Below are 22,721 nucleotides of genomic sequence, written 5' to 3'. Positions count from 1 at the left end.
AGAAAAGTACCAGGGTTCCAGGAACAGTGGCAGAGAGGCCTCAATAAATGGAGCAGAAAACAGAATGAAGAAGATAAGAAGTCAACTATTGGCAAAAAAAACAGCATAACAGAAATGAGGCAGAGAAGGTTGGTTATAAACTCTAATATAGACAGCCTTGATCCACTAAATTTAAAAAAAGGGAGAATCACAGGTAGAGTAGATCAGGAGGTAGGATCCACTGAGATGCTCTATATAGGAAATATAATTAACCTGAAAAAGGGTATATGGGCCGAAAATCAAAAATGGGAAAACAATGCTCTATGGGACAGGGAGCCAGAGAGTAATAGGGGCAACTAGACCAGTATTTGTGGGTAGGTTGGGAAGACAGACTTTAATAGGTAAAGGAATATAATTAGGGATCAAGTCCAGGAGGGAGAAGGTTTGGAACCACCTAGGTAAATGGCAGATTGCCCCCCCCCCACCAATTTAAAACCGAGGGTCTAGGTGAGACCCCAAAATACACAGCGTACCCTGGGGAAATGAAAGGGGAGGAATGGTCTTTAAAATGATGGCAGAAGATATTGTTAATAGTGTATCAAGAATTAAAACCCATATTACTTGCACCACTCTGCTTAGATAGATTTTATTCTGTTCCAGTTTGTCTACTTGCATTAAATTCGAGGGCACAGACAGCTATCCCCAAAACACCAGGATATAGCACAGTAATCATCTTTAATTTCCTATTAACTTAATTTGGAGCTCTGTATGACTTATACTGGATTTTCATGACCAATCTTAATTAAATCTGGTTTGATTGCTGTTTGGTATTGACAGATTTTATTCAAAACTTATATGATTGATAGTATCAAGTCTGAGCGTTTAGGCAATTACACTGAAGATGACAAGACTCACTATGATACCCATTCTGGCTTGATCACTACCTGTTTTGAAGTTTTATTATACATACAAAATTGTGTTTTTATTAATACTGTTATGTACTGATATATTCAATTATACTATGTCTGATGATACAGCCAATTCTATTGAAGATAACAAGAGGCAACACAGGAACTATGGTAGAACCCCTTGTACAGTGGTCTTATATGTCTTTTTCATTTCATGTGTGTATAGGAATATGTTTTGTTTTGTCTTGCTTTGTTTTGTTCCTTCCTCTAATATAGAAAAGATAGAAATACATGTTAAGACTCATGCATGTGTAGAACCAATGAACAGTTTATGAGAACTGATCATGATGAAATGAACAAATACTTTGAAGAAAAAGAGACACTACAGTACCCAGTGCTGATCCAGGAGTATCATAATGTGAAATCCAGCAATAGTATTATTCTTTCCTCAGAGTGATTTTAGCCTGCTTGGGTTTGTTCAATCTCAACATAATGAAGATATGGATAACTGCATGTATAAGTGTGTAGGATTGATAACCATATTACTAAGTTTTTGTTGAACAGAACTTGTTGCAGTCTTGCTGTTAGAAACCCCACTTTATATACTCCACTTTTGTATCTTGAATAACTATTTGTAAGAGGACAATATGTAAATATCAACAAAAGATTTCTTACTGTTTATTCTTTCTGTGAAAGTATGTATTATTTCTACCCATTTTCTGTTTTGTTTAGTCTTCCTTTAAATAAAATTTTTTAAAAAAGGGGAAAGGTGGAAACTACTGTCAGTTTCTTATTGTCTTATCTTGAATTTACACAATTTTATTAGGTTCGGCTTTGTTCCGTCTTTTGTTAGATTTTATGCTTTTCAGATGTTAAGGGCAGCTATTTTGAATATAATGGGAAATATTATGGTAACCATGGTTTCTTATTATATTGTTTTGAAGTCTTATAATGCTTTCATTCATTGGTCTGATTTTATTTTGTTTTATTTGATTTTATTGTGTGAGATGGTATGAACTCTATTTTGAAGAAAACAAGACATTATGTAGCTATTGCTGATTTACTATCATCTTGTTTTGAAGTCCACCATGCTTTTGTTCTTCTGTTTTGATTGGTTCTATCCTGTTGTGCTTTATTTGATTTTATTATGTGATGTTATAGACAATTTTTTTGAGGAAAATGAGGTATTATAGCAGCCACTGTTCATTTCCTGTTATTTGGTTTTGAAGTCCTGTAATGCTTTCATTCTTTTGAATGTTTTTTTTTTACTATATTGTTGTTTGATACTATTGTGTGTGAAGATATGCTCAATGATTTTCAAGAAAAGAGACATTTTGTTAGCTACTGTTGATGTCCAGTTGTTTTGTTGTGAAGTGCTGTGTTGCTTGCATTTTCCTGTTCTGATTTGCTTTGTTTCATTGTTTTCTTTTGTTCTCTTTAAAATAAAAAAAAAACACTAAGATCATGAGAGGTGAAATCATCAAATGAACATCAAATTCAGGAATTTCATCACTGTAAATTTCACCCTGATGAGATAGGGTTTCAGGAAATTAACAACTGATCTTTGAAAACTGGGTCTTTGTGGGGAAACTGTTAAAAGGCAAGAAATACAGATGAGAAGGAAGGTGGTGTTGTGGCAGGAGTTAGGTAAAGCATTTAGACAAATCACACCTTTCTAAGCCTTGCTGTATCTGTAAGGTTAATAGATCTGACTTTCAGAAGTTGTTCCAGCTGGGTGTGGTGGCTCATGCCTGTAATCCCAGCACTCAGAAGGCTGAGGCAGGAGGATCATTGGGAGTTCAAGACCAGCCTGGAGTACATAGTGAGTTCACAGCCTGCCTGAAACAGCATAGCGAGACCTCGTATCAAAAAGCCAAAAAAAAAAAAAAAAAAAAAATTGAGATAATTGTTAATGTTAAAAAATGAGATAATTGTTAATGTCTAGTGACATTAGTGAGATAATTGATAAATGTTAAAAAATGAGATAATTGTTAATGTCTAGTGCAGTACTTGGCACATAATAGACCCTCAGTATGGTAGTTCTATTCTATGGGCCTCTGCTCACATGGAAGTAGAGTCTTGAAGGGGAAATGGAGGTATCCAGTCATGGCATTAGAACCGTTGCATTAGCTCAGGTGGCCACCATGCATTGCTGTAGGCTGAGTGCATCTGAAACAACAGAAGTTAATCTTCCCAGAGTTCTGAGAAGCTGGAGAGCAGGGTGCCAACATGATTGGGTTGGGTGAGGGAGCTTTTCCTGGTTTGCAGATGGCTGCCTGCACACTGTGCTCACACGGTGGAGAGATAGCTCTGGTGTCTTCTGCTTCTCCTGGGGACACCAGTTCGATCAAATCAGAACACAGTCTATCAGAACACAGAACACAGAACACGCCATCAGCTCCCACTTAACCTTAGGCAGCTTCTAACGGCCTTACCTCCAGTGTCTTCACCAGGGTGTCAGCACATGAATTTAGTGGTAGTACAGCACAGCTCAGTCCACAGCACCTGGCATGAGTACAACCAAGGCATACACGAAAGAGCCCAGCTTTGCTTGGGACGTGAGGGAGAGATCAGAAAATATTCACAGAGGAGGGAGTTTCTGAAATGCATGTTGGAAATTTTTAGTAAAAAAGTATATATTCAAACTAAATCGGAGCATAGAGGAATTTATAATAAAAAGCAATAACTTCCCCACCTCAGCTTCACTTTCCACAGTCAACACTAAGTACTGAACGCCCGTGGACTTCCAGATTAACGTGCTGAAATCCTGTTGCACAGTGTGGTGGTGTTGGAGGTGGGGCTTTGGGGGATAATCAGGTCACGAAAGTGGCCCTCGTGATGGGGATTAGTCCTTATAGGAACGACCTGAGAGAGCTGCTCCCTTCCCCCTCTCTGTCAAGTCAGGGTGCAGTGAGAAGATGTTGTCTGAAAGCCCAGGAGAGAGGTCTCCAGACACTGGGACTGCAGCAGCTTCAGCTTGGACTTCCAGGCTGCAGAACTGTGAGAAATAAAGCCTGTTGCTTACATTACTCAGTCGGTGATATCGTCAAGCAGCATGAACTAAGTAGGTATTCAAAATACATTCCTCTTTTACATTTAATATTCCTGTCTTCTGCCAATGCTAGGTGTTTTTTTTCTTTTCCAGTTTTCCCATTGGTTACTCCTGTGATCCTAGATAATTTATTTACCACCTGTTTCTCTTCTTTTTTCCTTCCCTCCCCCTTTCTTTTTTTCTACCTGCTGTTTGAGCCAAATTAATTTTATTATGCTCTGTCCCATGATGAATTGCCAGCACTGCAGCATCCCACTCACTATACAGCTCAAAAAAAAAAAAAAATTCACAGGCTAACAAAATTGTGATAGATAATTGGAAGTGAGTGATTGGATGACTTCTGAATTTCTTACAATATGTAGGTAGCTGAGACTGCCTTCGTGTAGATTTAGATCTTAAAAAAAAGCCTTATATTATTTTGTTAAATGCAAAGGCTTCCAGTCATTTGGCAGGAGTATATGCGGCAGAATTTCAGATGGGGCACAGGGACAGTGCTGTCCACACTACAAGATGACAGTTTGCTTAATAAGGTATATTTTGCCTTCATGTTCCCTCTGCTCCCCACAGCTGCTGTGTGTCCACCTAACTTAGACTTTGTGCGACAGCAACATGACATCTTTTTTCCTTTAAGGAGAAAAAGAATAAGCTTAAATTATATGCTTATCTTTGCATGTTTAAAATAATATGTGCCTCTCAAACAATTGTTATTCTTTGTTTAGAGATACTCCTGATAAATATTATTATACCAAGTTAGCTGGAAAAATCATCAATTCCTTGGCCAAAAATTTAAGAGAGATATCAAGTTGGTACCACCCTAAAGATAGTTCTAGGCAATTTAGGTTTTTTAAAAGTAATGTCAAAAAGAAAAAAAAAAGGAAGATGCCTAATGCCATTTAGAATAATTATAATGTCATATTTACCATGTGCACAAATTCCTAACATTATTTGTGGGTTGCCCAGATGAGTCTGTTTCTTGGCCCATTGCATTTTAGCGTTATCGACTTAGAAAAGGTCCTATGGCCCCATTTTTAATATCTACTTCAATCCTACACCATAATCTTTCTTCTTTTACCTGTTCTGCTACCATACTTGTCTCCCTGGCAAGCCAATCAAAAAACCAGAAAAAAAAAAAAAAAAAAAAAGCAACTTTCACATTACTAGGCCTGTGCAAATACTGGCCCAAATTACATACTAGAAATATTTTTACTTCTTTTCTGGCCCAAGTGGAATAAACTTGGGACCAGGGGATGATTTTTTTTTTCCAGGTCAAACACATTTTTATTACAATTTGGAAAGTTTAAAACTATTTTACATTTGAGGCTGGCCAAGATAGGAGGATTGCTGCAAGTTTGAGGCCAGCTTAGGCGATAAAGAGAGGCCCTGTCTCAAAAAACTCTGTCTCAAAAACCAGTATGCATTTGTGCTTGTTACATATTTTTATTTTTTTTATTAGAGCTTCCTTGTTTGTAAACAACTTCTTTCCCCCCCTTTCACCGTTTTTCTCCTATCTTCTCCCCTTTGTTAAAGTCCTGGTCCAACAAATCCTCTCCAGTGTGTTGTCTCAGATTATATCATCTTTCTGTCAAGACCACCTTTATAACTTCCACACTTTCTGGAGACCTCCAGCCTCCTGCTCCTGCAGGAACTGCTTACATCTTGGGCTGCGGTACAGCCATCATCCTGGGAGCCCTCGGGCCCTTTGGGGTGGCAGCCACTGCTTCTGATTTTCACATCTTCATCTTTCTTGATTCCATCTCTCCTTTTGCTAAAATAGGTTAATAACCTTCCTACAAGTGATATGGTAAAATTTTCAACAAATGACACAAAGCTAAGATTGGAGTGCCTCAACATATCCTAGTTTTGCCCAAGCGGATAGTCTGGCTGGCAATACAATTGCTCAGGGGGGTGGGGGGCAGTTTTCAATGGTCCTTCCCAGTGCTGTCTTGACCAGAGGAAAATGCTTTCTGTTCATGCCACCAGCATCTCGCAAATGTTTGAGGTGTCCACATCAGCAGTGGACCTTCGAACTAACCACACAGAGGGCGGTAACCAGCCACGGGACTGAAAGGACACAATCCCCACTGGAGACCACAGTTAGTGTGCGTGTCTCAGCATCGTTTCCAAGCAGCATTCTGACATCTGTGATGACTTCCTCTTTCCCCTTTCTCTGTTAAACTTAGCCTTCTTCATTCTTTCCTGAAGTGATCCTGCTGCCTTTTCTTCCTTTTTCCTAATACATAGTTTACCTAGTCTTTGGAGTGGAAAAACCAGCTCTGAAAGCATGTGGGCATATCTCTTCATCTGTTCCTTGAGCTACGGATTTCACTGTTTCAATTTTATAGTCTTTGTGGATGTTTCCAAAGTGGATGACTCATGTCCATCTGAATGGAAGAATTTAAGAAAAGACCCTAAAGGTGTGATTCTGTAAAAAGGAAAAGAAAGGCAGAGGAACAGATGAATTGTCATGGTCAACCCAATCACAACAGTTTATTCTTTTCCCTCACCTTTGAAATTACAGTTCCCTTTGTTTTGTACCCACACTCAGTAGTAGTGAGAAATCAGATGTCAGTGTGGTTTGTTCTTTTGTAACCAAGCTGGCTTTATTTTTCTGGAGGATTTTCAGGTGGCCTCTTTAGCCTGCTGTTCAGAAATGCCAATATCCACATGCCTGGGAGAAAGTGTTTTAAAATTGCTCAACCTGGTGTTTAGGAGATCCTTTCAGTCTGAAGATCTGTGAACTCTTGACGTCAGTATTTTTATCTTTTGTTTGGTAATTTTGCCTTCTTTATCATCTTTGTCCTCTGTTACAGTTTGATTTGTTGAATGCTGCCCTTGCTGAATTGGCTTTGTCTTTTAGTTTTTAAAATATTTATTTATTTAGGTACTTAGAATTGAACCGTAGCCTGTACACTGAGCTACCCCCTCCAATCCTTTTTTTTTGAGACAAGGTCTCATTGAGACACTAAATTGTCCAGGCTGGAGTGGTGATCCTCCTGCCTCAGCCTCCCAGAGTTCTGAGATTACAGTATGCATCACTATACATGCGCCTTTATCTTTTAATTTTTAAAAACTGTGGCAAAATATACAAAATAATAAAATGTGTCCTGATTTTTATGTCATTTACCTTTATCTCTTTGTCTTTTTGTCTTAAGGTCTAAGAAAGTTCCTTGACTTTTCCATTTTTTATGTATTTTTAAAAATCTGTTAACTCACACTTTCTAATGATTCTGTTTTTCTCTTTTTAGTACTTGTTACCTTGGCTTATAGATCTCTTCTTTCTTTGGGCATTTGAATGACAATTGCTTTGTTTCTCAATTTGTTGAATCTTTTTTCCTAATAATTTGTCTTGATCTTACTTTCTTACTGCTGGTTCTCTTCTTACGCCTGGCAACTCTGAATTGCCTGCTCATGTGTAAGGAGGCGCTCCTGAGTGTCTAGTATGGCTTCCTTCTGCGGCAATATAATGACTTCTTAGGTTGAGAGTCAGTGTGGAGTACGGCAGGAGGGCCCGGGGGCGACAGGCTTAGCTCTGGGGTCAGAGGGCAGGGCTGTTAGACTATGCATCCTCCCAGACAACTGGACAAAACTGTTTCACTGAGGACACCACTGTCCAGCTAGAAGCCTTAGTTTTTGTCCTTTGGTTCATGTGCACTAAGGAGTTTCAAGTAATTCAAGGGTAAAATAAAGTATAGATCCTGAGAATTTTTCATGTATTGATGGCTTTGTTTTAAATGGTGAGCCTAAAACTGCTTTTATTCTTTTACTGGAATTGAGGATATTCTTTAAAATTCGAATGTGAATTTACCTGCAACAGGAAATATTTCACAACTAGAGCGTTAGATGCAGGAATAGATTTAACGATTTAATTGATTTCTCTGAAGAAGGATTTACTTATATATTGGGCCTCTATTGCCATTTAGCTAGGCATTTCACAAAACTTAAACTAATATTCAGAAGTTTGTACCACCTGCTACCTTTTTTGGATATTGTTTCATGGTATATACTAATATTGGGGCCTTTTTCACACACGCACACTAGCCAATGCAGAATTGATAGCTCCAATGATTCTGTAGTTCTTTTCTTTTTCTGTAATGCCAGCACTTCGGGAGGTTGTGGCCTGGGCACCTTACCAAGGCTCCATCTCAAAATGAAAAATAAAAAGGCTGGGGATGTAGCTCTCAGCATGAAGGCTCTGGGTTCAACCCCAGGATAACAAACAAGCAAATAACAACAAAGACTAAGTGGTAAGACTTTTTCTTACTTTTTATTTTCCAGAAGTTTAATAAAGGCTCGGAAAATGTCATTCAGTCTTTTTTAGCATCCACAGAGACAGCAATGGCCATTCCAGAGCACGCTGCCTGCAGAGGGTGAATGCTGAATGCTGGGCTCACACTTGCCTTACAGAGGCCAACACGGGCCCTGGAGAAAGAGCTGCAGGAGCTGCATCCTGGGTGCTCAGGAAGACGGAGTCCCAGAGCAGGTGAGTGTGGCCCTTTCTGCATCTCCTGTCTCTCATCTCTTTGAAATCTACGGGGTGAGAAGCCCTGGGTTTTTGACATTGTTATTTCCTTTACTTCTGGGTTGTAGCTCTGTTCCAGGCTAAAGCTTTCAGAAAAAATTTAAGTCCCTGGTTCCCAAAGAGAGCAAATTACCCCTAGGGATTTTGTAAAGTGTTTGTCCTCCTTTTCCTTCTGCTTTAATAGAATTTTCTTGAAAATGCATAAATTATGGACCAAATGAGGAATGTGCATGCAATAGATGCTCAGTCCCACAAATAAAAACACTGACATAAAAATTCTCTAACTGGCTTCTTTTCTGTGCCCCTGCAGACTAGCCCTAGGGGTTCCAATCTGTTCTCTGTCCTCACTGCTCAGCCTCTCATCTGACCCCAGCTCTTAGCTTAAGACACAAATATTCACTTAATGGATGGATAATTGGTGATGGATGAATGGTGACCAGAGGAGGCAAACAAAAACAAATGACTCAGCATCTCTAAAGCAACCAGTGGTATCTTCGCAATGACAGCCAATGGTGGCGCAGCCTAGCTCCTGGTTTGGTCCAAACTAAACCCATGCTAAGGCAGAAGTTAAGCAGGAATTTATTCCTGTCTTGTCAAATTCAAGATAGAGTGTCTTGCAAATCAGAAAAAATAAAATACTGTACTCAGAGATATTAGCATGTGTTGGAAGCTGTGGAAAAGATGGTCTCATGAAATTGAAATAAGGTGATTGACTCCGAGTTAGACTATGAACCCAATGCAAAATGGTACAGAACATGGAAGATGCAAAATACAGTGATCCACAGTTAGCCAGATAGCAACCTGACCAATAGTGAGCACAGCTACAGAAATAATGTGAGACTCTTGGAGCGTGGTGATTAGCTCGGAAATGCAGCAAATGGAGCCATCAGACTCTGGTGGCAGAGCCCACCACAGCGTGGTACAGGGCAGAGGGCGTCCAGCCTGCCTTTTGAAGGACAGATCAATCCATCAGCAGCAGTAGCTGGTAGGTGGAGGCAGTGGGCTATCTCAGCCTGGTGCCATTAGGCATTGGATTTATTTAAGAAATCTGTTTGTTCTGATTTCCTGCTCTCCAGGCAATCTCTGATTATTATCTGACTTCCTCCATCATTCTGCCTATGAAAGTGGATCTGTTACAAGGGCTTTTAGTATTCCATTCCATATGGATCTGTTAAAATGCCTCTCGGTTTTCCATTGCTTGTAATAGGGTCTGTTCCCTGCCTCCCCCTGCATTATAAATGAACAAAATGCCATTCTGACCACTGTGTTATTTGGCTTCTTCTGTGAGTTCACCAGCTGAGAGCGAAAGGGCTGGTTATACAATAGAGGAGGGTGCATGTTTCTGTGAGAGGTACATCTTACTGGAAACGAGAAATGTGACATTCTGTGTGGAAGATCAGTAGATGTGGGTCTGCCCCCGGGTGGGGAGGGGGGGTTAATCACTCAGGGAGCCCTGGGGTTCGGGGTTCGGAAGGGACAAGGTCTGAGCTGGAATGTGGAAAATTCCCTCGGTAGGGACATGGCCCACTGAGCCTTATTTCCTATGTGATAAACACATATGCTCCTCACTGCTGTTATTTTACCATTTTTAGGCAAAGAAAAAAGCTTCATTCATAACATAAGACACAGTGTTGCTTCGCATGGTATGCTGAACATTAACATCTAGGTTTTGGAACAGAAGTGTGACATTGTTTCCATCACATTTGACCTTTTAAAGATTTTTTTCCAAACTGAGTGTAAAATAAACAATGTGTTAACATTTTAACTTAATTAAAATCCTGGGGCAGAGGTAGGTTTACTAGGCTTACTAATTAAGAAGGGAAAGGAGGAGAGCAAATGAATTATTTCAACCCTGAAACCAGCCCCTTCTGTTTCTCTACACATGAGAGGCAATGTGAAATTTGTGCAGAGATGAGAATTTCCATCTCCCTTGGATTATTCCGGGATGCTTTTGAAAGATGTAAGAGAAGAAAACGGAAGGGTAGAAAAACACAATTCCCTATTTACTGCTTTTTGGGGTACACATTTATAAATCATGACCATGGAGTCATGCTCTAGGCAAGCAGGATTTCCAGGCTGCAGAAAGCAGAAGCAGGGACTTCATACGAAATAGCAGGGTTCCTGCGAAGGGATCCTATCTCAAGATAATGGCTACTGTTTCCATGGCAATTGCAGATTCACCTGCGCATCCCATCTCCCTGCTCTTTTGTTCAGCGCAAACTCCCATTAAGCAGCAGCCAGCATTATTAGCAAGGCAGAGGCATTTAAGGGAGCTGGTTGCCACAGTTCTTAGAACAGACCTTTTGTTCTGTAATGCATCTGCAACTCCCTGGGTGCTTAGTTGGTAACATAATGGCAGGCAGGTGCTTGAAAAAAAAGGAAAAATCCCTACCTCAATAAAGTGTTTGTGATCTCACCTGGGCCATAGTTTTCTGAAAGAGTCCAAATCTTTAATTTTCAAATCCACTGATTCCCAAGCCCTAGTGTGCTTCAGAATCCTGCAATCTGAAAAGTACAAATACTCAGATCCTAATTCCAGAAAATCTGATTTAGTGGGTGTCTTAGTCCACTGAGTGTTACCATAAATCAAGTGAACAGGTTGGATACTTTATAAAGAATAGAGGTTTAGTCATGGCTCTGGAGGTTGGGAACTCCAAAGCTGTGGAGCTACATTTGGTGAGGACTTTTTCTTCAGAGTCTCAGGATAGCTCAGGGTATCCCACAGCAAGAGGGGTGCAAGGGAGCCAGAGAGAGCTCGCTTTTATCACAAAGCTGCTTGCAAGAAGCTATTAGTCCATTCCTATGTGAATGGATCAGTGGCTTCATGAGGGGAGAGCCCTGGTGTCTCAGTTGCCCTCTAAAGGTTCCATCCCTTGGTGGGCAAGGTGACACATACTGTAATCCCAGTACGTAAAAATGAGAAAAGCCTCACAGTTTTAGCAGTCTGAGTGCTCACCAGGTGCTACCCCTCGAGAGACTGAGGCAGAACACTACCATGGGTTCAAGGCCAGCCTGAGCTATATAGTAACCTCAGGACCAGACTGAACTACAAATCGAGACCCTGTTACAAACAAGCAAACACCAAAGATCCCACCTCTCCAACACCACCAACATATGATCTTGTGTTATTGGGTAGTTTTTTTTAGAAATGGCTTGCCAATCAAAAGTATTTCAGGTCCTCCTTGCCTGAAAGAATTGGATGAGATAAACCAGAAATGGTGCCAAAATGTTTACTTTAAAAATGCGGAGCCAATGGATGTGGAAGAAGCCAGCTTAGCAGAGTGAACTCAGTCAAACAAAGAGAAAAAGCAGATAAAAGTAAAAATAATAGGACATGCCACATCCGAGAAATACTGCATGGGCTGTTGTGGGGACTCAGATAGTGGCTTCTAGTAGCATCCGGTTTTCTTTTATGCCATCCGCATCTGAAGAAATTACACATATGGGGTCCTGGAATTGTCCTGGGACCTTGCCATTAACAGGTCTCACTCATTTTCCCCAGCCAGTTTTGTCTCTCCCTTTCTTCTATATCATTGAACATGAAATCTGGGGAGGTATTCAGATCTTAGCAGTAGCTCTGAGATGGGGCCTAGCACTCTGAATTCTTAACAGGTATCCTCACTGAGTCAGACATGGACCGTGGCATGACTGTACTTTATGACTTCATGTTTGGCATACTGCCCAGATCTGTGGAAGAGGACAGAATTAGACAGTGTCCTCTTTGTGGAAGATCATGATTTTAGAGAGAGCAGTTGAGTGAGTCTTCAAGAATTCCTCCACCCACGAATCTTCTATGACTGTGCTCAGAAGCTCACTCCTGCCGCACCCTCTCAGGCCTCTGCTCCAGAGACAACTTAGTGCGCAGGCACCAGAGTGGTGCAGGAGAGACTTAGGTTTCCATTCAGGTGCAGTCTCCCTGCGAAGGGAGTAGAACACAGTAGATCTGAATAAGGCCCTATTTTTGGAAGGGAGAAGCAAAGGAGGCACGAAGAGGTGTTTCCAATGTAAAAACAATGTATGAAAAAGTGTCCTCGGTTATGGAATTTTTTTTTACAGTAGATGTGTCAGGAAGATCTTCAAAGCAAAGAAAGCACCTCATGAGCACTCCGACTGCTGAACTGTGAGGCTTTTCTCATGTTCACAAAATGGCAAGAAAAACAGTTTTTCTTGGCCACCCATAGGCAATTATTGGAATCTCTTTTCTTCCTCCTAGGAATGGAGATGGAACCCAGAGCCTCCTGCATGCTAGCCAAGCACTCTACTACTGAACTACACCCCAGCCCACCCATTTAAACATAGCTCTACTAACCGTTGTGAACTAGGACTGGCAATTGCAGGGCCAACTTTGAAAATTAGTCATCAGATAGATCTGAGCATAGAAATGCTGGATTATCTATGTCAAGTGAACCATACAGGTCGCTCTATTATGCTGTGAAGAGAAGCAGTAAATATGGAGGTGAGGCCACCTCCAATCTGGAACCAGACTGCCTGATCTCTGATCCACACTCCACTGTGTGCTGCACAGATACCATCTATAACAGGGGAGCGAGATGATGTCATTATGGAGCAAGGTGGACACAGGGATGCACCGAAGTCTTTAGTGGTGCACGGGCATTTCGCAAGGAATGGAGCAAGTCGGCCAGCCTGAAAGTGAGGGCATTGATAATTGCATTTGCTGTTACTGGATGGACACAATTGGCTTTATTGGGGAAATCTGGAAAACAATGCTCTCCCACTTGCCCTGGAAGAGTGAGCTTTCTGATAGTCCTTTTGTATCTATAGAATGAATGTTGCATTAGCCATTGTGAATCTCTAGTCAACAGGGTTGGATTTGATGTTAGATGTTCCTTATTTCCTGCTGACCAGCTTCCCTTCTGCCCAGGTCCCACGGTCAGGCGCATCTTTTCCTTTGTCCCTTTAATATCCAGAGCTCCTGAATCTTCTCAAGCTAGACTCACTGTCTAAAATGGAATTAGAGGATTCAGGCCTCGATGGAAGACTCATTTCCTCCCATGCAGTTGAATACAGCAAAAGAATTTGGAGTAAAAAAGGGGAAACTCGGGTCTTTTGGATGCCTCCCATCCCCTCACCTTTCCAGCTTTCCTTCTTTTCCTCTGACACTCAACACCTGTCTGTGTGCTTAAGTGCTTTGTAGAAAGGAAGGGTGGAATGGTCTACGTGAAGCAGTCAGGATGCTACCATGTAGATGGGGTGGTGCGAAGGGGCCACTCTGGATGAGACCTTTAATTCTCTCTTCATGAGAGGGCTTCAGGTGAGTGAGGTTCAAGTCAAAAGCCAGGCTTGGGTACAGGTAGAAAGGACTCTGAAACAGGCCTGTGTGGTGGCAGAGGCGCTGAGGTCGGAGCAGGCATCTCAGAGGGCTCTGGAAGGGTGTTGAGGGGATGGGTCCTGGCTGTCTGTGTAGGGACTCGCAGAGTTCGATGCAAATTCATCAGGTTGCTCTGTGAGTGTTTACAGAGTAGTGCAACATGTCAGGCATGGTTCCGGGTGCTTGGGCTACACCAGCTAATGAAATAAAGAAATCTACTGGGTGGAGTTTATGTTCTAGCGGAGGAAATAGAAACCAAGAGAGAAAAGTAATGGACAAGTAAATTATGCCCTGGGTTAAAAGGTGTGATGTGCGACGGAATAAAGAAGAAAAACTAAAGCAGGAAAAGGGCAGAATAAGAAGTTCTGAGGGTAGGAGTGTGTGCTTGTGTGTGTGTGTGTGTGTGTGTGAGAGAGAGAGAGAGAGAGAGAGAGAGAGAGAGAGAGATTTAAAACACGGTAGTCAGCACAGGCCACATCCGGAGGAGAATCTGCATCACTGAATTCATTGGTGTCCTGGGCTTCTATTTGGGCTAGGAAAGTGGGCAGGCAGGAGGCCAAGGAAAGCTGAAGCTAGGGGGTAACGTGTTGGTGCAGTGGGGTCACAGGAGGCCAGGGACTGGGAGCCTCGCCAGGGTGGGGCAGATGGCGATGCCCAAGCCAAGGGCTGCAACTCAAGTGGGTAAGGAGGGAATGCAAGACAGGACTCGGCCTCCTCCAGGCTCCACCTCGCATTCCAGCTGCTCTGGTGCATCCCAAGGAGCCCCTAGAGGGTCCCCGAGCTCCCTGTGGGCCTGAGATGCTTATGAAGACCAGCCCAGCAAAGTGCCCTTGCTGTGGCTGTCCCTACCACCCTGGCCGAGGTCAACACACGTGGCCACACCGGCAGGAGGACGGAGTGCAACTCCCATTCAGCAGCAGAGGTGGGTGGGGTGTGCGGTGGACCCCCTGCAGGCCTGGTTTCCACAAGTAACGCCTTCTACAGGGAAGCAGGGAGCTGATCAACTTCAGCAGAGGGGTGGATGGGGTGTCAGGAGCCTGGAGGATTTGTGTTATGCTGTTGCCGGGCAGGCTGCCGAGAGGAGAGAAAGGACAGAGAAGCACAGGCTTGGTCCCTGGCCTGCCCCTCACGGTGGCCACAGTGGGCTCAGGCTGGCTAGAAAGAACCCAGTGGCTCCTTGACCAGGTCTGCTCTAAAGCCCTATGCATGTTTAGCAGGAAGCGATGTGGGCTTTATGGGCATTTTATATCGAACTGAATCATTTATTAACCTCCTTTCCATTCATCAATGCTCTTTTGATTCTCAGGGCCACCATGAATGGCAACCACATTTTATAGAGAAGAAAAGGAGTCCATGAAAATGAAACTGAAAGACCACACAGCCTGTTGGACACATACACGCTGACTGACAGTTGTTTGGTTTCTGCTCACGTTTCATCTGTGTGGCTCCCTCCAGTGCTCTGGATTTGGCGCTGCCAGGTCTGCAGCACCGCCAGCAGGCCCAGGCTGCGTCCCCTCCTCTGGCCAGGCTGGGCGAGCTGCGCGTGCGCACTTTGGTGTCCAGGCTTCTGCGGTGAGCCTGCCCACGTGTGACCGTGAGCTTCTGCTTTTGCTCTCTGCACTGTGTATATTCAATCATGCTTGACGGAATTTACTTTAGCCCAGGTTCAGGCGGTTAGCCTTTTTCCTCTTATTGTTTCTTTCCAGGCTCAGTGCAAGTGATTTGTCTTCCTTTGATGTTCAGTCACGCAGCCCCCACCCGCCCCGCTCCTTGGCACCCCCAGCGTCCCCAAAGATGCTTTTCTTTGCAAAACTCTCCTTCTTCCTCTTGGCAGGGGCACTGAACTCAGGGATGGACCAGTGCCTTTGGAAAAGGAGCCAAAGTTTCCTGAGATTTGTGGTTCTTTCTTCCTTTTTAAGCTGTATATTTGCTTTCCTCTTCCTTTCCCTGTCTTCTATTTTTCCAAGTTTCCCTTCTGGCCTGACCCGAGACTTCCCCTGCTTAGATTGCCTGAAAATTTCCTGCTGTTCTGAACCATTTTTCATTTCATTACACTAACCAGAAATTTTAACCTTTTGTTCTGATTGAAAAAGAAAACCAGAGGTCGACACTCAGCATGCAGCTCTGCTCTTGAGCTAAGGCTGCAGGCAGCCACCCAATCACCTGATGCTCGCATTGCCTGTCATTTCCATGTTTACGGAGTGTGTTTTCATACATTTGGTTGTCATAACAGATGCAAATCTGGCAGAGTGTATCATCTCCATTTTGCAGAGGAGGAAATGCAGCATCACAGTGGTTGTCTCATCAAAGGGATTCTACTTTGTTTTGATCTTCAACTCCGATTCTGAATTTTTCATAAGAAAATGTACTGTTTTAGAGTACTGTACAAAAGTTCACATTGGAGACTTCATTGATATAGTGTATTGCTAGGCGCCAGCAGCCTGTCCTAGCGTTTTTTTTTTTTTTTTTTTTTTTTTTTTTTTTTTAAATCTTAGCAAATTCACGTTGATTCAGGGGCTGCCCAATATTTGCACCTGCCAGCTCACCAGCTCAGCCTTGTCTGTGGTCTGGAAATAATCAGATATTGATTGTTGACACACTGTATGCAATACTCAAATTTATACATTTTTAAAGATAAATTAACCATAGTGTAGTAAATTTTGCAGCTCTAAGAGATGGCAGCTTTTTATATCTCCATTGTTATCCATAAAGTCTTGACTTAGGTTTACCCTTGGAGAGCTGACCTAGTTTTTATTTTTCTTATGGGGCATCTCACGATCACATCTATGCACCACACATAGGGCCCAGAAAGGCCTGCTGACTTTCAGTTAAGTGTGATTTTTCCCATCTCATTGCTACAGTTTTCTTCATGTTTGGGGAGTCATGTTAGTGCTCATAGAGTCTTCCTTTCTTGCATCAGAGAAGGCAGGTGCTCTGCCTCACCTTTGCCTTATGTTAAGGTAGGATTCCTGCTCATTGCTGCTGTGAAAAGCCAATGTTGTCATTTAATTTCCTAATTATTTTCTTCTGAGAGGAGATATCTAACCCTGCATACAGAAAGAGTCAAACACAATGGAAACCTTCTTATTCAGTAAGCATGTCCCCAAACCCTACATAAAATGCTCACTTCATTTTTCTTACGTTGCTAGTAAGCCATTAGTGTCAGATTCCACTTTTTAAAATATTTAACTATTTTTCATTAATTTGGCTAGTACTTGTTGAGTGATATCTCTACCAGAGACCTTGCTATGTAGGTTTTGGGATGCCGGGGCTGAGAAAGTCTCTGTTCGCTGGAAGCTTGTTGGCTTATGTAGAAGGCAGACAAGCGAGCAAACCACAAAACTGTGTGAAACATCCCACCATGGAACATCATATGAAATAGACTAAATAAGCTTGACGTAGGGGTGGCACTGGAATCCTTTGACACTAGCTGCTCTTCCAACAGCTCCAGTTCCAACGGGCTGACCATGCCCTCCACGACCCAGCTCTTTTTGGGCTCTGATATTTTTTCCCCTTGTCTTTTTTAGTTCTGGCATGGTAGTGGCTTCCCACCATTTTTGGCCTCTGGGCTCTCCATCTTCCATTGTTAATTCGTTTAACCTTTCCTGCACCTCTGGAAAGGGTTCTTTCAATGCAGGAGTTCTTCATTTGAACCATCTTAGGTGGGATTTCTGCCAGGGCCACTGTTATCAATACAGGGACCCGAACTGGAGGGATTCTTGCATATGCAGGAAATTAAATGTAGTTACACAGGACCCGGAGTCAGAGAGTGAGATGGAGGGAGGGAAGGCAAATGAGTCAGCAAGGATGAAGCTGGAAGAAGACAATTTACCAGAGCTGAAGATTTAGGGGTTTTATTCTGAAAGCTCTGATTAGCCATTGAAGAATTTTAAGCAGGAGAGAGACATAATTAGATTTCTATTTTAGAAAAAGAGATTATTGGCGGCTATGGAATAAGACATTTGGGAATTGTCAAAGTGACGTGGGAGGGGTTAAACAAGGGAGATTAGTTAGGAGGGACACAGAGGCACAAGATCATTGGAGCTGAACTGGCTAATGTATACCTTAGAAGATTTCCTACCTCCACAAGGCCTTCGCTCCTATCCTTTGAAAGATCTAGTTGGTTTTTCTGCAGTGTTGGAAACCATCCAGTGTCTTTCTGTCCTTCCAATGTCATACACATACCCATATACCTATGTAACACAAATTAGCCAGAACTAATTTCTATTCACAACCAAAGCTCCTAATTGAGAGCACATTCAAGTGAGAGATGAATCAGGTCCGTATAGAAGGGCGCAGCAATCCATAGACAGGACTGGGTGTAACTGGCTGAACTTGGTGACTGAAAGAATGAGGCTCAAGAATGACTCTTGGGTTTCAGTTTGCAGGGCCATGTAGATGAGGCACCACTCATGCAGATGAAGGGTATTGGAGGAGGATCACATTTCCCACTCCCACTGTGGAGGAGGGATGAGTAATTTGGTTTTGACAAGCTGAGTTTGAAATGCTTATGGAAACGTCCAATAGACACTCAGTTATGTGACTCTGGAATTTAGGGGGAAGATTTGGCTGGAGATAAGATCCCGCAACCCTCAGCTTTTTAGTAGCAAAGTCACAGGAGCAGCAGAGGTCCTGCAGCCAGCATTTGTAAGGAGAAAACAGGAGAGGGCAGAGTGGAGAGGAGTCCACATGGGTGAGGAACTGGAGACACTAAGGAGGTGAGAGCCAGAGATCTGAACTGACTCAGCAGGGTCTAGGGTGGAAAAGAGTGAGAGGTCACAAATAGGTTTGAGGCTGGGTTGGTGGCTGCCCTGTCATCTGGGAGAATAGGATGTGGTGGGCGTGAATGGGTATTGGAGTCTAGATTTCAGAGGTGAGGCCATTTGAGAAAGTCTTTCAATGACAGCTGTGGTTGTGTGAGCTCAAGGTACTGTGAGGAGGTGGCTCATGCGTGAAGTTCTCTGGAGGGAAGTTGTGACACACGTGGAGTGAGGTCAGAGGTGCAAATGACAGCGAGGAACTAAAGAAGAAGGCGTGGTAAGGAAGCAAAAGTAGATAATCTTGGCTTTGTGCACTGCACAGCAGCAGAGCTTGAAGACACGGGACAGCCCTCCTGCAGAGTGGTGACCTGCTGGGGCCAGGAGTTCCCCTCCGCATGAGGACGATCCGGGGCAGATGCTTCTTGGGTGGGTTAAGGATGATGATGAAGTTTTCTGACCATCAGATGAGGCGTCCAAAGGACAGTGAGACGCAGGAAGGAGGGAAAGCTTGGGAAATTGAATCTCAATTTCAGAATATGGAAGAATTGAATATTTCAGAGCAGAATATGGAAAGTTCAAAGTGTCTGCAGTGTTGGTGGTGTCCTGAGGATGCTGACGATGGCTGGGTTAATGCTGTGCTCAGCCGTGCTTGTCACCCAAGTGCAGTCTCCTTTGCTTCTCTATGCTTTCGTAGAACAAAGTGACATCAACCAGATTGCAGAAACTGGAACAATCCTCTAAGAGTCCTGAAGGAGCTTCAAACTCCTGAAATTAAAATTCTCTAAGCATTTGAATCAGTAAGCAATTCTCTCTCTTCTTCTTCTTCTTTTTTTTTTTTTGTCTTTGCTATAATCTGGAGCTAAAGTCAGTAGACATGCATTTCTGTGAAAAGGATTTTCTGAAGAGGTTTTGTCAATTATAATTTTAAAGATACATATATTGTAATAATTTCTTTCTAAAAAGATACATTGTGTCAATGTGAAAACAGAGTCTATTTGGTCTAAGTTGGAAAATCAGTAAAGCACATTCTTTTTTGCTAAAAGATTAGAAAAGACTAAAATAGTTATCTAAATTGTCAAGGCAGGAACATTTCTGTGCAATATACAAAAGGCTCATTAGCCTACTCGCGATGATTTTGACATTGCCTTCTTTCTGTCACCCAGATGTACTCCTGTGTCACCAGATGGAAGAAGTGAAAACATCCTTTGAGGAAAAACCCAATTTTCTCACAAAAGGTGAGAGGTGACTCTCTAGAGCCAAAGGTTCTTGAAGGCTAAAACTCCAGAGACCACTTCTAGTTTGTTAATTCTGACCTCTACGGGCTGGAGTCTGCAAATGCATCTACTTAAACCCGCGAAGGCAGGCCAGGCGTGATTGTAATCTTGGGCAGCCACTGCGGTTATAAAGAACCATCACTGAACTGAAGCAAGAACGTGGAACCATTTATTTTCACAGTAAAGAGAAAATGCACTATTAAAAGGCAACCGAATGCAAATGAAGACTCATTAAAAATAATAAAGTGAAAGGACTTTGTAATTTACTGACAAACGTTATTACCCAGAAAAAAATACATTATCGACAAAATCATAAAAGTGACATTGTTTGTTCATTTTCCTCATAAAATAAAAAATTGACAGCTAAATAGCAGTTTTTCCTTCTCTAAAGACTTAGTAAACATCAACTGCACGCCTCCTGTATGCAATTGTAACCTGGGGAAGGAAAATTGAGCCATTACCACCAGAGACACTTGCATTGGTATTAGATGGAAACAACAGAGGTGAAAATCTTATAATTTTATTTATTTATTTTTAAAATTTTATTTAAAGAAAGACTAAACAAAACAGAAAATAGGTAGAAATAATACATACGTTCAGAGAAAAAAAATGAACAGTAAGAAATCACTAGTTGATGTTTACATATTGTCGTTTTACAAATAGTTGTTCAAGATACAAAAATGGGACATGTAAAGTGGGAATTCAAACAGCGAGACTGCAAACAGTTCTGTTCAACTGTCCAGCAAAAACTTAGTAACATGGTTGTCAATCCTACATACTTAAACATACATGCAGTTATCCATAGCTTCATTTATGTTTAGATTAAACAAACTAAAGCAGGTCAAAATCATTCTGAACAAAGAATAATAGTATTGCTGGATTTCACATCATGACACTCCATGATCAGCACTAGGTACTACAGTGTCTTTTTATTTAAATGTAATTTAAAGAAAGATTAAACAAAACAGAAAATGGGTAGAAATAATACATAATTTCAAACAAAAAAGATAAACAGTAAGAAATCACTAGTTGATTACAGATTATCTTCTTACAAATAGTTATTCAAGATACTAAAAGGGAGCTTAAAAAGTGGGAATTCAAAGAGTGAGATTGCAACCGGTTCTGTTCAACTATCCAATAAAAACTTAGAAATATGGTTATCAATCCTATACACTTAAACATATATGCAGTTATCCGCCTCTTCAATTATGTTGAGATTGAATAAACCCAAGCAGGCTCATATTACTCTGAACAAAGAATAATACTATTGCTGGGTTTCACATTATGACACTCCAGGATCAGCACTGGGTATTTTAGTGTCTCTTTTTCTTCAGAGTATCTGTTCATTTCATCACGTGTCATATGATCAGATCTCATAAACTGGTTATAGATTCTACACATGCATGAGTCTTAACATATATTTCTATCCTTTCTATACTAGAGGGAGAAACAAAACAAAGCAAGGCAAAACAAAACATATTCCTATAAACACATGAAATAAACCTATAAGACCGTTGTACGAATCGTTCTACCATAGTTCCTGTGTTGTCTCTTGTTATCTCCAATAGAATTGGCTATATCATCAGACATAGTATAATTGAATATGTCAGTACGTAACAGTATTAATAAAAATACAACTTTGTATATAGTATAGAACGTCAAAAACTGGCAGTTATCAAACCAGAATGTGTATCATTGAGTCTTGTCATCTTCAGTGTAGTTGCCTGTACTCTCAGACTTGATACTATCAATCACATCAGTTTTGAATAAAATCTTCTCTGCCTCATTTCTGTTTTGCTGGTTTTTTGCCATCAGTTGTCTGCTTATCTTCTTCATTCTGTTTTCTGCTCCATTCATTGAGGCCTCTCTGCCACTGTTCCTGGAATCCTAGTACTTTTCTCTCTCTCTAGAATGCCCTGCAGTATTCTCTGTAGAGTTGGATTGGTGGTTGCAAATTTCCCAAGTTCCTCTTTGTCTTGGAAACATCTTGTTTCTCCACCAATTTCTAGAGACAGTTTATCAGGTTATATCAATCTGGGATGGAGGTTATTTTCTTTCAGGGCTTGGAATATTTCGCTCCAGGATCTTCTTGACTTGATGATTTGTGTCAAGAAGTCTGCCATTATTCTGATGGGCCTTCCTTTATAGGTTATCTGTTTCTTGTCTCTAACAGCTTTTAATATTCTGTTCTTATATTGAATTTCTGGGATCTTGATTATTATATGCCTGGATGTAGCTCTGTTTAGGTTGTAGGTGGCTGGAGTTCTGTATGCCTCATATATCAGCATATCATTTCCTTTTCCTATGTTTAGGAAGTTTTCCTTAATTATTTCTGTGAATAATCTTTGTAGTTCCTTTGTTTGTATACCAGCTTCTTCATTTACATTCTTTATTCTCAAGTTATAAATCCTTTTGTCATCTTCTAGCCTTTGTATTATTACTGCTTATTTCCTTGTTATTTTTAAAAAGTTTTCCCTTTGATGCTCCCACATTGCAAAATTGTCCTCCAGTTTGGATAATCTAGCCTTAGTTTCTTTCAAGGTGATTTGCCACCTTTCCATAGAGTTTTTAATTTCCTGGTGATCTCTTTGAATCTGCTTCATGTATTGTATATTTTTTTTATATTCTTCTCTAAATGATTCTCTTTGTTTGAGTTCCTCCCTTCTTCTGTCTGTGTCTGCTTGAGGGGTGTTTAGTATCTCTTTTATTAATCTTCTTGTATCTTGTTTTATTTGGCTAAATATTTCACTTTGGAACTTGTCTACGAGGTCCTGAAGTTATCTCTTTATGTCCACTGGTGCTGTGTCTGATATTGCATGTTTGGTGTTCTCTTTCTCCTTTTTATTTACCTGTCCTGGGTCAATGTTCTCAGGCTTGGGGCCTGGGGACTTTTTGTTGTT

General features: G+C 41.5%; 1 long non-coding RNA gene across 1 annotated transcript; it reads left to right on the top strand.

Annotated features, from left to right (window-relative positions):
* The first annotated feature begins 3,780 nt into the window (after positions 1-3,780).
* On the top strand, positions 3,781-21,598 carry LOC111756868 (uncharacterized). Its single transcript, XR_010043868.1, has 4 exons — positions 3,781-3,951; positions 8,215-8,419; positions 15,094-15,359; positions 19,711-21,598. It is a non-coding gene; the product is annotated as an uncharacterized LOC111756868 (long non-coding RNA).
* The last annotated feature ends 1,123 nt before the right edge of the window (positions 21,599-22,721 follow it).

This window comes from Cavia porcellus, unplaced genomic scaffold, assembly GCF_034190915.1.
Source record: "Cavia porcellus strain 051 isolate PalLab524CR breed Dunkin Hartley unplaced genomic scaffold, mCavPor4.1 scaffold_2, whole genome shotgun sequence".
In the NCBI taxonomy this organism is placed as follows: Eukaryota; Metazoa; Chordata; class Mammalia; order Rodentia; family Caviidae; genus Cavia; species Cavia porcellus.
This window is presented reverse-complemented; position numbering and strand designations above follow the sequence as displayed.